Source organism: Dromiciops gliroides, chromosome 2 (genome assembly GCF_019393635.1).
Source record: "Dromiciops gliroides isolate mDroGli1 chromosome 2, mDroGli1.pri, whole genome shotgun sequence".
Classification (NCBI taxonomy): Eukaryota; Metazoa; Chordata; class Mammalia; order Microbiotheria; family Microbiotheriidae; genus Dromiciops; species Dromiciops gliroides.
The window spans coordinates 213,342,394-213,357,395 of NC_057862.1; the positions used below are offsets into that span (position 1 = coordinate 213,342,394).

General features: G+C 40.6%; 1 long non-coding RNA gene across 1 annotated transcript in view; it reads right to left on the minus strand.

The window, feature by feature from the left end:
• Nucleotides 1-15,002, minus strand: part of LOC122743261 — a 189,254-nt gene that overhangs the window by 104,130 nt on the left and 70,122 nt on the right. The window contains exon 2 of the long non-coding RNA XR_006354982.1: nt 8,483-8,588. This is a non-coding gene — a long non-coding RNA (uncharacterized LOC122743261). The remainder of the gene's footprint in view (nt 1-8,482; nt 8,589-15,002) is intronic.

The following is a 15,002-nucleotide window of genomic DNA, read 5'->3' on the forward strand; positions in this document are numbered from 1 at the left end:
AAAGAAGTAGAAAGAAGGTTTGTCTTATAATCAAAAAGATCTGGGTTCAAGTCCTCTCTCTGGCATTTTACCAGTTGTATGACAGTGAGCAAATCACTAAACCTCTAAATGCTTTGGGCAATTTCCTATGGCTATCAGATATAGATGAGTTAATCTCCTTTGTATGGAAAGTTTCCACATCCAAATTCCCTTTCGTTGAGTCATTTTTCAGTCATGTCCAACTCTTCATGACCCCATTCAGGCTTTTCTTGGAAAAGATACTGGAGCAGTTTGCCATTTCTTCTTCAGTTCATTTTACAGATTAGGAAACTGAGGCAAACAGGGTGAAGTGACTTGCCCAGGGTCACACAGCTAGTAAGTGTCTAAGGACAGATTTGAGCTCAGGAAGATGTGTCTTCCTATCTCCAAGCCTAGCCCTCTATCTACTATGCCACCGTTGCCACCCCAGAAATTCTCTACATCAATGAAATTACAGGTCCAGACCAAAAAAAAAAAAATCTTAGCTGGCATTAAGAAATGCATTGTAGGGCAGCTAGGTGGCGCAGTAGATAAAGCACTGGCCCTGAATTCAGGAGGACTTGAATTCAAATCCGGCCTCAGACACTTGACACTTACTATCTGTGTGACCTTGGGCAAGTCACTTAACCCTCGTTGCCCCAGGAGAAAAAAAAAAGAAATTCATTGTACCTAGAACTAAGGATATTATAACCCTGTTGTATTTTGGCCTGGTAAGACTTCTGAAGTACTTTGTTCTGTTCTGGGTATCACAATTTAGCATCGATAAACTATAGTGATACAGATGAGCTACTGAAGAGACATCAAAATTATAGTTAGTGTAGAATCAAGACTAGAATTCAATTGTTTAACTTTGTGATCAATTTAATTCAACCACAAGTATTTATTAAGGCACTGTGGTAAGCACTGAGACTACAAAAAGTCAAAATGAAACAATTCCTACCCTCGGGGAGTTTATATTCTATAAGAGAGGAACAAAACTGTAGAATAAGACATCTGTGGAAGAAGAATTGAGAAGGGAGAGAGAAGGTCTTGAAAAATTAGGGAAGTTTCATCTAGTAAGGGGCACCTAATCTGATCTTTGAAGAAAGACAAGGTTTTGAGAGACATGGATGAGGAGGGAGGCAGTTTATGGGACTGCATGGAAATGAAAAGGAGGAAATTTGGCGACCGTGCAGTTTGAAACAGAGTTCAGGAAGGAGTCTAGTATGAAATAAAGCCAGAAAGGTAGGTACAAGACAGATTGTAAAAGGACTTAAATATTAGGGGCAGCTAGGTGGCACAGTGGATAGAGTGCCAGGCCTAAAATCAGGAAGACTCTTCATGAATTCAAATCTGACCTCTGACCCTTAATAGATGTGTGACCCAGGGCAAGTCACTTAACCCTGTTTGCCCCAGTTTCCTTATCTGTAACATAAGCTGGCAAAGGAAATGACAAATCATTCCAGCATCTCTGCCAACTGGGGTCACAAAGAATCCAATAAGCAGACACTGAAGGTTTTTACTGGTTAAAGGTTAAGTGACTTGCCCAAGGTCAGGCAATTAGCCTATCTAGGATGTAGATATAGGCCCTTGATTACAATTCTTCTTCTCTTTCCATTGTACCTGCAGATATAAACTCTACAAATTTATATATTTTCTGGGGATTAAATTATCCAGATGGAAAATAGTTTGGTGTGAGTCATCAGAAAATGTTCATTTTAAATCAATAATATTATGGAGGATTGAAGTTGATGGTGAGGAATTTGGAGTCAAAGAATCTTAATTCACCTCCTAGTTCTGTCATTCACTTCCCATGTGACCTTGGGCAATTCACTTAAATTCTCTGGGTCTCGGTTCTTTATCTGTAAAACTGAAGGGATTACTTGAGGTGACCTCTAATGTTTTTTCTAGCTCTAAATGCACTAGCTTAACTCTGGTGGTGAATAATCAGAACATGCCCTTTGGGTCTCTACATTCCAACTCATGATGTCTCAGAAGGCCTCTTATGTATTTTTAGGTCAGTGACACTGTGTCAAAACAGTTGAATTCAGCTATCCCACTGACTTCTCATTCTAGATCAAAGTCATCAGAGATAGACCTTGATGGTGGAAGGCTATCTTGCTCCCATAGGTTTTCAGGTCCGGGGGAGATAGTTTAATACAATGATTCCTCAAATTTCCTTTTAAGTCTGTGACCAATAAATTGACAATTATTTATTAAGTACATACTATATACCAGATACTGTGTTAAATCCTGAAGATACAAGGACAATAGGAAAATAATTCCTGGCTTCAAGGAGCTTACATTCTAACTGAGGAGACTACATGTGCACATAGGGGTATATACAAAATGAAGACAAGGGAGTTTGGGGAGGGGGAACACTAGAAACTCTAGAAGAGGGCCTCAGGAAAGAGGCACTTGAACTGAGCTTTGAAGGAAACCAGGAATTCCAAGAATTGGAAGTGACATGGAAGGAATGCATGGAGGACAGACAAAGAAAAAGGCACAGAGATGAGAGATGGATCATCAAATAGGGCAGTGTGTCAAGGAGGAGAGGAAAGTGTAAGAAGATCTAGGAAGGTAATAGGAGAACAAGTTTTGAAGAAATTTAAATGTTAAGCTGAGGGGTTTATATTTAATCCTTCAGGCAACCAGGAGCCAATAGAGTTTGTTTTGGGTTTTTGGTTTCGGTTTGGTTTTTTGGGGGTTGGGCAATGAGGGTTAAGTGACTTGCCCAACGTCACACAGCTAGTAAGTGTTAAGTGTCTGAGGCCGAATTTGAACTCAGGTCCTCCTGAATCCAGGGCCGGTGCTCTATCCACTGCACCACCTAGCTGCCCCATAGAGTTTGTTGAGTGGGGGGGGGGTATGACATGATCTAACCTAAAGTCCAAGAATTACCTGATTTCCTCTTTTTGTTTTTTGTTTGTTTGTTTGTTTGTTTTAGTGAGACAATTGCAGTTAAGTGACTTGTCCAGGGTCACACAGCTAGTAAGTGTTAAGTGTCTGAGGCCGGATTTGAACTCAGGTACTCCTGTCTCCAGGGCCAGTGCTCTATCCACTGTGCCACCTAGCTGCCCCTACCTGATTTCCTCTTAATCAATATCATTCCCTTAAGAAAAAATGCTTCTGTTAGAAACAGGAAAAAATTGCAAATATGAAAGCTAGATAAAATGAATATTTATCATTTACTTAGAGGTGTTGCTGTCTTAAAGCAAGGTTTTCCAAAGAGAAGCTGGCTCAGATTCCTCAGGGATTTTAGGTGTGGGGTTGGGTTTTAGGTGTTTCTGTGAAATTTCTCATTTTCATGTTTTCAGTGTGTGTGAGGAGATTATTTCTGAATCCAGCTCCTTTCTCATATAGTTTTTGTCTCTTCTCTTCACCCTTGGATTCCCACCTCTGGCTGCTTGCTGCTTGGTAGTATTTACCTTGGGCTTTGGTCTGCTACTCAGACTCCTGCTTTTTTGCTCCTTCAATGCAATGTGATTTAGTAATCGATTGATAAGCATTTATCAATGCTACCCACTGTACTAAACAATGGGGATATGAAAACAAAATTGGAAAAAGTCACTTCCCTCAAGGAATTATTTATTTATTATTTATTATTTACTATTTAGGGGAAGGCAATTTGTACATACATCACTATATTCAAAACATAGACTAAGTAAAACATATATAGGATGATTTTACTGGGGGCTGGTGGGTCAGCTAGGTGGTGCAGTAGATAGAGTACTGGCTCTGGAGATAGGAGGATCCAAGTTCAAATCCACCCCTAGACACTTGACATTTACTAGCTGTGTGAATCTGGACAAGTCATTTAGCCCCAATTGCCCCAAATACCCAGAGCCATCTCCAGTCGTCCTGATGTATATTTTGCCACTGGACCCAGATGGCTTTGAAGGAGAGAGAGGCTGATGACTTTGCATAGCTTTGCACTCCCTCACTTAAATCTAATTCATTGCAAGTCATGATATCACCGCCTGATGTCATGGTCTTCTTCGAGCATGAAGGACAAACAACAACAATCCTAACAACAAAGTGGGGGCTGGGGAGGAGGAGGGAGAGACACTAGCACCTTGAGGTAGGAGGATGATGAATTGAGAAAAGCCTTATATAGGAACTGAGAATCTTGAAAGAAGCTAGGGATTCTAAGAGATTGAAATGAAGAATTATGTGTCAGACATGACAAAGTCTGAGCAAAAGCACGGAGGCGGTGGATGAAATAGCACGTGGGAGAAATAGCAAGAAGGCCAGTTTGGAGGGATCATTGACAGTGGGGAAGTAATGCGTACTAAGATTGTAAGATGTGTTGTGAATGACTGCAAATGCCAAACAGGGAGGTTGGTATTTGATCCTAGAGATGAGAGGGAGCCAGCAGAACTTGCTGAGTAGGTGTGTGGCATGGTAATTTAGGAATATCACTTTGGCGGCTGTCTAAAACATTGTAGAGGGAACAGACTGAAGTCAAAGTCAAAGAGAGCCATTGTAAAGGGGTTGGGGTGACTTCCAGTTAAGACGTCAACCTGAAAGGCACTGGGGGATCTCAGGTCTTCCACAAACACTCTGGCAAAGTTCTAAAAATGTACCAAAAGGAAAACCAAAGAGGCATGCTAATCCAGTGTTGTGTAAGAAGGCTGCTAGAAGCCTGCAGGTATTCTCAGAGGAGACAACTCCAGTTAGGGCTTGAAGATGGCAGGATCTCAGCCCTGGCCTGTTGTTGCAATAAAGGAAAGAGCCTGTCCCCCTGTCAACTGCATAGGGAGACAGGGCCAGGCAGTGTACCCAGGCAACATATAGTGCCTGAAGACAGTTTCTCAACAACCTGTAGGAGAGCCAAAACCTATGACGGGGTCACTGCAGCACCTGAGAAGTCTTCCCTGGAGCCAAAGCAAAAGACAAAACCAAAATGGAACCAATGCCAGAACCACAGTGGGAGAAAGGTCTAGCCAGAGAGAGGGGCATCTCAGTGCCCAGGAAACCTATGCAGGAGGAGGAGTAAGATACAGGGCTCTAATAGCAACTAGATGGCCCTAACACAGGAACCCCAAAGGAGGCCTGTGGTCAATGTAATTTATGAATCTGGTTGGGGCCTATCAGGGCCATAGCACAGGATGGGGCCGGCTCTTAGTTTGGGGGTTGTCAAGAAGAAAGAAACAGAAAAAGGCCAAGGCCAAAACTGATACTGGGCTAGCAAGAGACAGTCTCAGTAGCCAGGGATTATAGAGGAGTTGGGCCTAATCCTAGCAGTCAAGTCAGAATTATACTGCCATTGGCATCCAGACCACAAAGGGGAACAGAACCAAGCAAGGCCTGTCTACCCCAAAAGTGTGGGAGAGAGTGGAGAACAGCCGTAGCAAAACTACAAACTCAGAAACTAAGGCTGAAGACAACAAGGAAACAGAAGAAAATGCCAAATGTATTGAAGAAATGTTTTTGGTTGACAAGTTCACGAGGTAAACCCAAAAGAAGAGAGTAATAAGAAGAGAGGAACCTCAGAGAAAAGAATGACTAGGCCACCCCAAAAGTGGCTAGAAGAAATGAAGCAAGATATTTTGTTAAAAAATTAAACAATACATGAAAATAGTGCTCTTGTGGAAACAATTAGAAGGAAAATAAACAGTTCAGAATGGAAGTTGGAAAATCTTATGCAAATAATGGAGTCCCTGACAAAAAGACTGGTGCAAACAAAACTCATTTATGCCAGGAGAAAATAGGAAATACTAGAACAAAATTAAGTGACTGAAAGAATAGAATAGGAAAAAATACTATATTAAAAACAACTGATCTCGGGGGCAGCTAGGTGGCACAGTGGATAGAGCACTGGCCCTGGATTCAGGAGTACCTGAGTTCAAATCCAGCCTCAGACACTTAACACTTACTAGCTGTGTGACCCTGGGCAAGTCACTTAATCCCAATTGCCTTAAAACTTCCGGGGTCATCTCTAGTCATCCTAATGTATGTCTTGCCACTGGACATAGACGGCTCTGGAGGAGAGAGTCAGGTTAGTGACTTTGTACAGCCCTACCTCATTGAAATCCAACTCACTGCCAGTCATGACATCACCCTGATGTTATGGTCCTCTACAAGAGTGAAGGACAAAAATCAATAACAACATTACAACCAGAGGGCAATACGAAAATATAAAGAATCAACTGATCACTGCCTAAAATTGCACATTGAAAATCTCTGTGAATGTCATAGCTAAAATATGGTGCGTCCAAGGCAAAAAAAAAAAAAAAATGCTGCCAGCAGTCAGAAAGAGTTCAAGCAAGAAAGAACCACAGTCAAGACCATACAAAGCTCTGCTGCAACTACCATAAAGAAGAGAACATCTTTACAGTATTCCAAAAGGCAAAAAGAAAGATCTACACCCCAAAAATAACTTACCCTGCCAAAAAAATGAGGATAAGGATAATCCTTAAAGGGGAGGGGGAGAATGGACTTTTAACAGGATTAGGATTTTACAATATTTCTAATGAAGTAGAAATATATTGGAATAGAAAATTGAAATTCAGAGCTAGGTAGAGTCTTTGAAATACAGACACAGAGTATCCAAAGAAGAGAAAATTCAAACAGGAGAAAAGAGAAACCTAGAATACAATTGAGCAATTTGAAAGAGCTAAATAATATTGAAGTGCATGTGGGGGAGAATAAACAAATATAGATTCAGGATTCTACTGTCTTCTAGGATCACAGAGAGAAAATAAAACAAACTGAGGGTCTGGGGATGGCTTTCACATACGCTTTTAGAAGGGAACAAAAATGTAGAAAAAAGGATGAAATGAGGAAGAATTAGATGTATTCATATTTAATATTTTGGGGGAGTATTTAATATTTTAACATAATTTAAAATGGGGACTTGTGTGAGAAGAATATAAAAACATGGAGTAGGGGATAAGGAGAGAGGACACCTTTAGAATCTCATTCTTCAAGAGAGCAACAATAGAAAATGTGATTTTCAGATAAGACAACATACAAATAGAAATGTTATTAAAAAGAGAGACAAATAGAGGAGCCACATTAATTTTGAAGGCATAATGAAACTTTAGATGATGAAATAATACCAACACTAATCTAAGTACCTAAGTACTTAAAGGAAAGATTAATAAAATTAGAAAGAGAAATTGACAACAAAATTATAATATTAGGGATACTCAGTAAGCCCTTTTCAGAACTAGAAAAAATTAACAAAAATATAAACAAGAAAAAAATTAAGGACCTAAATACAATTGTATAGAAGTTAGAGATGCTATATATTTGGCAATTACTGAATGGAAATTAAGGGAATATACATATCTCTCAGTTCATTAAAATCTCATAAGCAAAAATACATTAAACATAGAAACATTAAATACATACTTTATTCTCACTATCTTTTGCTGCTTTCACTCTTACTCATAAGCTGCAAAAGTGCTGGAGAAAATCACAAAACCATACCAACTGGGTCTACTATAAATTTAAGTTATATTATCTCAACTGGGCCTACATTGTAGCTATACAATCTCTTAATATCCACTCACCACAATGGCTTTTCCTTCCTTCCATCCATCCATCTATCCATCCATATATATAAACATGTGTGTGTGTGTGTGTGTGTGTGTGTGTGTGTGTGTATGTATGTATCCCTACTAAGGGCTAGGCACTGTGCTACAGAGTGGAGATAAGAAGATACTTCTTGACTTCAAAGATCTTACATTCTATTAGGAAAGCAATTTTTACCCATATAAACAAATATAAAATCTTAAAGGAGATTCTGGATGAATTTTACAACTCTTCAATTTCATCTAGCTAGATCACCTTCTTAATATTTGCTGCAACCTCAGTGATATATTAATATAATAGAATAATTAACAAGATATAATAATATATGTACACACTATTGTGTGGGTATGTATATTATATGTGTACATGTATATAACATAGCTTTAATTATATATTAAATTACATTAAAGTATGTAATGGAGTATATATCTATATTAATTATATATAGTTTTGAATAAATATTACTTATTTATTACTCTGAAATTCCTTAGATATGAAAATGTCTATGCTTATTGATGATTTTTAGCTCAAAATAACTATCTTTTAAAAGTAGGGGCAGCTAGATGGCACAGTGGATAATGGCCCTGGAGTCAGGAGGACCTGAGTTCAAATCCAGCCTCAAACACTTGACACTTACTAGCTGTGTGACCCTGGGCAAGTCACTTAACCCTCATTGCCCCACTCCCCCAAAGTATATTGAAATATTGCAGATAAAGGGCAATGAAAACCTTAATTAGGTTCAGCTATGTGAAAAGAGAAAAGGATGAATGCAAGAGATATTGTGATGGTAGAATCAGAAAGATTTGGTGACTGAATGAATCTGTGAAGTGAGAGAAAATGAAGAGCATTTATTAAATAACTATTATATACAAAGGCATTGTGCTATGTATTGGGACTACAAAGACCAAATGACTTGAAATTGTCACCTCCTCCCCACACTCACCTCACCTCACTCAGTATAGGATTCCTGGCTGTAGTTCCTGGCAGATCTTCCCCTTGGTCCCATTCCTGGCCAAGACCAAGGGGAACAGTACAGTCTTTTGGAGAACCTAGGAAACAAGATTCATCAGTTCCTGCTTAGTTCATTTTTGGCAGGTAGCTAAAGAATCTAAAATATATAATGAAATTATGATGAGACCTCCTCTGAAATTTGGCAAAGGCAACCATTTTTTAATTTCATACAACCTCAGCAAATACTGACTGCTTGCAAATATAAAAAGCTGGACTGCCTATCACCTGGATTCTCAATCACTCATTCAACAAGCATGTATTGAGTGCTTACTAAGGGCTAGGCACTGTGCTACAGAGTGGAGATAAGGAGATAGTTCTTGACTTCAAAGATCTTACATTCTAGCAACTTGTACCCATGTAAATAAATATAAAATCTAAAAGGAGATTCTGGATGAATTCTACAACTCATATATTTCATCTAGATCACCTCCTTAATAGACCTCTCCTTGGCCTGCTCCTCTTCCTCATTCTATCTTCCAACCAGTTAGCTAATGAAGAGTGTGACTGTGAGTGCTTGGACCAAGATCACCACCAAAGGAAAACCAAGCCACAGTCTAGCCCTCCTTCCTAGCAGAACACAGTCAATAGGGCAATGCTAACATTAATTATTATGTGAAATGTTCAGGAAAGTCATTGACAAGGTTCTTATAGGATAAAAAAAAAAATGGAATAGTAAAAAGCAACACACATAAAGGAGTGGCTAGGTGGCGCAGTGGATAAAGTACCAGCCCTGGATTCAGGAGTACCTGAGTTCAAATCTGGCCTCAGACACTTGACACTTAGTAGCTGTGTGACCCTGGGTGAGTCACTTAACCCCCATTGCCCTGCAAAAAACCCACCAACCCCCCCCCAAAAAAAACCAACACTCATGGAAGTTAGGGGAGAGAGTAACCACATGGATGATATCATGAGAGCCACTGAATCACCAGAGATTACAAACTTGAAATGGATATTCCCCCTCTTGTCCCATTCCAGGACCAGGACATTGTTGATTGTCCTAGAGCTTCTCCTTCAATTGTTATAATTTGTCTAGTCATTTATTTTTCCATTTAAATTTTTCCTTTTCATCTTTCCCTTCTCAGAAACTGAGCAGTGTCTACCACCCATCATGATTCTGGGAGAGACCACTAAATGTTGGAACAACAGGATCTAATGGAGACCCTGGTTGATAGTAATCAGATCATAGACATAGTTGAAAAGAAACTCATAAGTCACTATCTGCAAAAGCTACTCAAATCAGGAATACCCAATGCAACATTCTCAAAAATGGATGCCCTTGAATACTTCCACTGATGAAGAACTCACTGGCCCCACGAGGCAGTTCATTATACTGTTAGACAATGCAAATTATTAGGAAAGTGTTCTTATTAAGTGGAGTAATATTGATAAAAGTGCTTTGAAAATATTAAAGCACTTGTAAATTTTACCTCTTATCATCATCATTATAGTCCTTGAATGAAATTGACGTCTCCCTCTCTTCAATTTCTATCCATTTTTCCCGCCTTTGCCTTTTGGGACCAAGTTGGATCAAAACTAATCTTTATCTCCTTGACAACAGGGGCAGTTTCATTTTTGTCTCTGTACTCTCAATGTAAATACTAGGAATTATTAAAAGTTTGTTGAATTGACTTGAATCCTAGCATAGCATAAAAGAAGATCATGGATCTAGAGTCAAAGGACTTACACCTGGGGGTTTAAGTCCAGTCTCTAGTACGTGCACTCTGTGTGATACTAGACAAACCACTTAACATTTCTGCTCCTCGGTTTCCTCATTTATAAAATGAAAGGATTGGATTCCATAATCTGAGATATCTTCCAGTTCTAAATATAGGATCCTTCAAATACTTGAGGCGATCTTCAAGCTTAGCATAGTGCCTGGCCCATAGTAAGCACTTTATAAATGCTTGCTGACTGACATCTGTCATGTGAATTAGTCTTCACTTTTCCAGGCTAAATGTTCCCATGTTCTCCAGGCAGTCCTCATATGGCAGGATTTTGAGTTGTCTCACCATCTTGATTGCCCTCTTATGGACATGCTCCAGCTGGTCAATGTACATCCTCAAATATGTTACCCAGCATCAAACACGATATTGTAAATGTTGTCTAGCCAGGGCAATGAACAGCAGAACTATTGCTACCCTCATTCTGGACATCTTGCTTCTATGATTAAATCTAAAAATCATGTTAGATAGGGTTTTTGTTTATTTGGGGGGCTGTGGCAGTCACTTCAAAATGATAACTAGAGGGGCAGCTAGGTGGCGCAGTGGATAGAGCACCGGCCCTGGATTCAGGAGGACCTGAGTTCAAATTCGGCCTCAGACACTTAATACTTACTAGCTGTGTGACCCTGGGCAAGTCACTTAACCCCCCTTGCCCTGCCCAAAAAGAAAAAGAAAAAAAAAGAAAAAAAAATGATAACTATAACTGAGTTTTCTGTCCCCTTAAGCCTCTAGGTCTATTTCATAAAAGTCCTCCAACTTGTACACATGCAGTATGTTGTTACCTTCTAAACAGCTGACCAAAGGTTGCTTCCCAGTCAGCATACTGGTATTTTGAAAGAAAACTAGCTGTGGAAAATGGCAGAAGAATGTAAGCCTAAACCCAAGGTCCTTTAGCATAGAACTTTCTCCTCATTAGTGGTGGTCACACATGCCTGTGTGAGGGGCAAGGGAAGTTGATCTACCAGTGAGGAGAAGGTCCCAAGCCAAAGGACTTTGGGAGTTGGGCAACAGGAATAAAGAGCCACAAAACCCAACAGAGAGAGAGAGAGAGTGATAAAGAAGCCTATCTAGGGCACAGTGGATAAAGCACCAGCCCTGGAGTCAGGAGTACCTGAGTTCAAATCCAGCCTCAGATACTTGACACTTTCTAGCTGTGTGACCCTGGGCAAGTCACTTAACTCTCATTGCCCCACAAAAAAGAAGCCTATCTAGGCTAAAAGACCAGGTTGTCATGGATAACAGACAATAAGGGAGATACATGGGAATCATCAGCTTTGCAAATGTGTACAGAGTGAAGGGGGTCACAAGGTTCAGGTGTTTGCTGGAAATTATGACAATTTATTATAATTTCTGTATATACATGCCATGAGATAGGCCTATTAGTAATGAGCAAAGGTAAAGAGGTATGATTGAATTTTACATGCATTTGTATCTAGTCACCATGTAATGTGTTGTTATGAATAGGTTATGTCATGGGCCTGAGGCCTCTGAATGCCAGGGTACCTCAAGTTCTATCAGGGGTACACCCAAGAGAAATGGGAAGGATTTGGTTCAGAAAGTATCATCAAAGACACATATATCTCTGATATTGTGATAGTCATTACTGCTTGGCCATTTGGTATAGTCTGTGCTTAAGCCATCAAGTGACTTGGAGCACAACTGAATGAAGAGCTTTCCCCAGGGACACTCACACAAATCCCAAAGAATCCCCACTGCAGACACACAGGGAAATCTAGCGAGGTAACCAGACTCCCCAGAGATGCTCTGCTATGCCAGCGACTTTTCCCTTGGCTCTCCTTCCCCCTCTCTCAACAAAATAGCATCCCCTGCAGTTGCAATATAAGATTTGGCCTTTCTCTGCTTTTGTAAATTGACTTCAAGTCACAATGGAGGCAGAGAGAGTGGCTGGTGCCTTCCTTCAGAATACAGGAAGTTACAACTGTTCTCTTCTTGCCCTAACAAATCGACTGCCCTGCTTCCCTGATTGTGGTAGCAGGATAATTGTGAAAAGACAACGGGCAGGAAAAACCACCTTGATCGAGGTTCCACTTTCTCTTCTGGGAGGAAACAAGCCCAGAGTGAATCAAAGCAATAAATATCATGACTCTACAAGCTACCCATTTCCAAGGGGGCATCTGTGTGGTGGTAAACAGTGAGAGCTTTGCAGAAGAAGGGATTTCTCTCAAACATAAATAGTATGTTGTATGTGTTCTGCCTGTGTAGATTATGCATCCAGATGGGTCTGTATAGATGTGGCTCACAAGGAGACAAGAATAGATAGATATCTCCAGACTCTCCCCCACCCACACTTCTCCAAGGAAGACTTTTATTCCTGCCAGGAGGGGAGTCAGGAGGTTAGCACCAGAGACTGGCCACTGTGCTTTCCTCAGAGAAAGGGTAAAAGACTAGAATTATATTTATCTGTCCACCTAAATATTGTAAGTCTAGGGGAAACAATTTTTAGGTTCAAGCTGAACTCTTGCCCATTTCCTCTTAATGGGGAAGGAGTGCCCTAGGCTACATATCCAAGGTTTGGTCCCTTTCCCAACAAATGACAGTTCCACAATGAATACACATGGCAAATAGCAAATAAACTCATTTATCCATTCCAATGGCAAACAGAAATCAGATAAGATATATAAAAGAGAATATACCAGAAAATATGCAGAGTGAGTGAGCTCCCTGTTTGGGAGCAAGATAACTCAGCTGGGGAGAGAAAGAGAGAGAGAGAGAGAGAGAGACAGAAAGAGACAGAGAGTCAGAGACAGAGACAGAGAAGGAGACAGGAAGAGACAGAGAAACAGAGATAGAGACAGAGACAGAGAATCAACCTTATATCTTAACTGGGGAAATTCCCCAAAGTCATAAGCTGAGGATAGGAACGTGATTAAGGTGTTTGCTCTTCTACATGTAGGCTTCTTCCTAGACTCTTTATCCCTCTTCAGGGACCTAAAGAGAACTATATGTCTTCTCTCTCAAAGTCAGAAGTCAGAAAACCAAGATCTCTTCTTTCAAGCTGGCACCAACTCTGCCCCTCATGCAGGCACAGAACATCAAATAATCAATCTCCACCAAGAAGGAGAGTCCCAGGCAAATAAATGGTCTTTGAATTAAGGGTTGCAAAGAGTGTGCATGTGCATGTGTGTGTGTGTTGGGTGTTGAGAGCAGAAACTGTTTATTGAGCTGAGCTCAACTAGAGTTTTTGCCTTGTGGCCATGCACCATCCTCCCTTCCAAGAATAGATATTACCTCCCCGCCCAAAAAACAAAATAAAACAAAAACATACAGTCAAGGCTAGTAGATCAGTAAGCAACAATTACCTATCTTCTAAAATGAAGTCATACCGTTACAGACCCCCTAAGAGTATTGATTAACTCGTCTCATCACTCAATTCTAACTACTCTATCTAAAGATATCAATGACTATTTAATTGCCAAATGCAGTGGCTTTTTCCATCCTTCTCATTCTCTCTGCAGCATTTGACACTCTGACTACCCTCTCCTCTTGTGTACACTCTCCCCTTTGGGTTTTCATTCCACCTCTCTCAGTCTCTGTGCACCAAATGGGTGCACCCCCAAGTTTCTATTCTGGGCATTCTCCTCTCTCTACACTCCCTGGATGACATTATCATTTCTCATTAGTTTAGTAAATGAATAAAGAACTGGACTTGGAGCCAGGAAGACCTGAGTTTGAATCTAGAATCCTAAAATCCTCTGGTCTAATTGGGAAAAGAGGGTAGAAGCTACAGAGGGGGAGATTGGGGATTAAAATAACTAGGAACTTCCTGGGAAAAGCTTTCCAAAAATGGTTGCCTCAGGAAGGAACAATCACTGTCCCTGAACTTCTTCCAGGGAAAGCTTAATGACTACCACCTATCAGAGACTCTTTGAATGGGGATACTTCTCTAGATAAAGATTGGAGTAGATTGCCTCAAAGTCCCTTCTAACCTGAAAGTTCCATGGATTATTCTTGCAATTGCAATAAATTACAAATCAATTCACAGGAAGTTGTTGGAATGATCCAACAATTAAGGAAAGGATTCTAAGCCATGATGCTTTAGATTTTTTTTTTTTTTTGCAGGGCAATGGGGGTTAAGTGACTTGCCCAGGGTCTCACAGCTAGTAAGTGTCAAGTGTCTGAGGCAGGATTTGAACTCAGGTACTCCTAAAATCAGGGCCGGTGATTTATCCACTGTGCCACCTAGCTGCGCTTGCCATGATGCTTTAGAATTATTTATAGGATTGGGTATCTATATCTTAACTTACTTTAGCAATATGAATTATCAAGTCTTCCCCACTCTCCCTCAAAGATTTGGGCAATTATTTTTCCCCATGTCTAAGAGCAGGGAGTTGTTTTTTGTTTGTGTCATGGGGCGCAGAGCACCCCAGAATTTCTCTGGGGCACACCGAGGAATCTTCTCCTTGAGAAACTAAACCAGAGAACAGATAACGCCTAGAGAGATAAGCTGAACCAAACCGGACTGAGCTAGCTTCGGATTCCTACCCTTCATTCTGGTCTCCCTTACTCTGGAGAGATAAGTTTGGGTGTGGCTTCGGCCTTTGTGTTCTGAAGAGGGATCCATAGCCACCCCTCACCCAATTCCTTTAGTCACTACCAGTGGGGGATGGTCCTCCACTGCTCACCCAATTCCCCCAGCTACCACCAGTGGGGGATGGTCCTCTCTCACTAAAGGAACTTTTCACGGGCAGATGGTCCACCCCCATCAGTCCT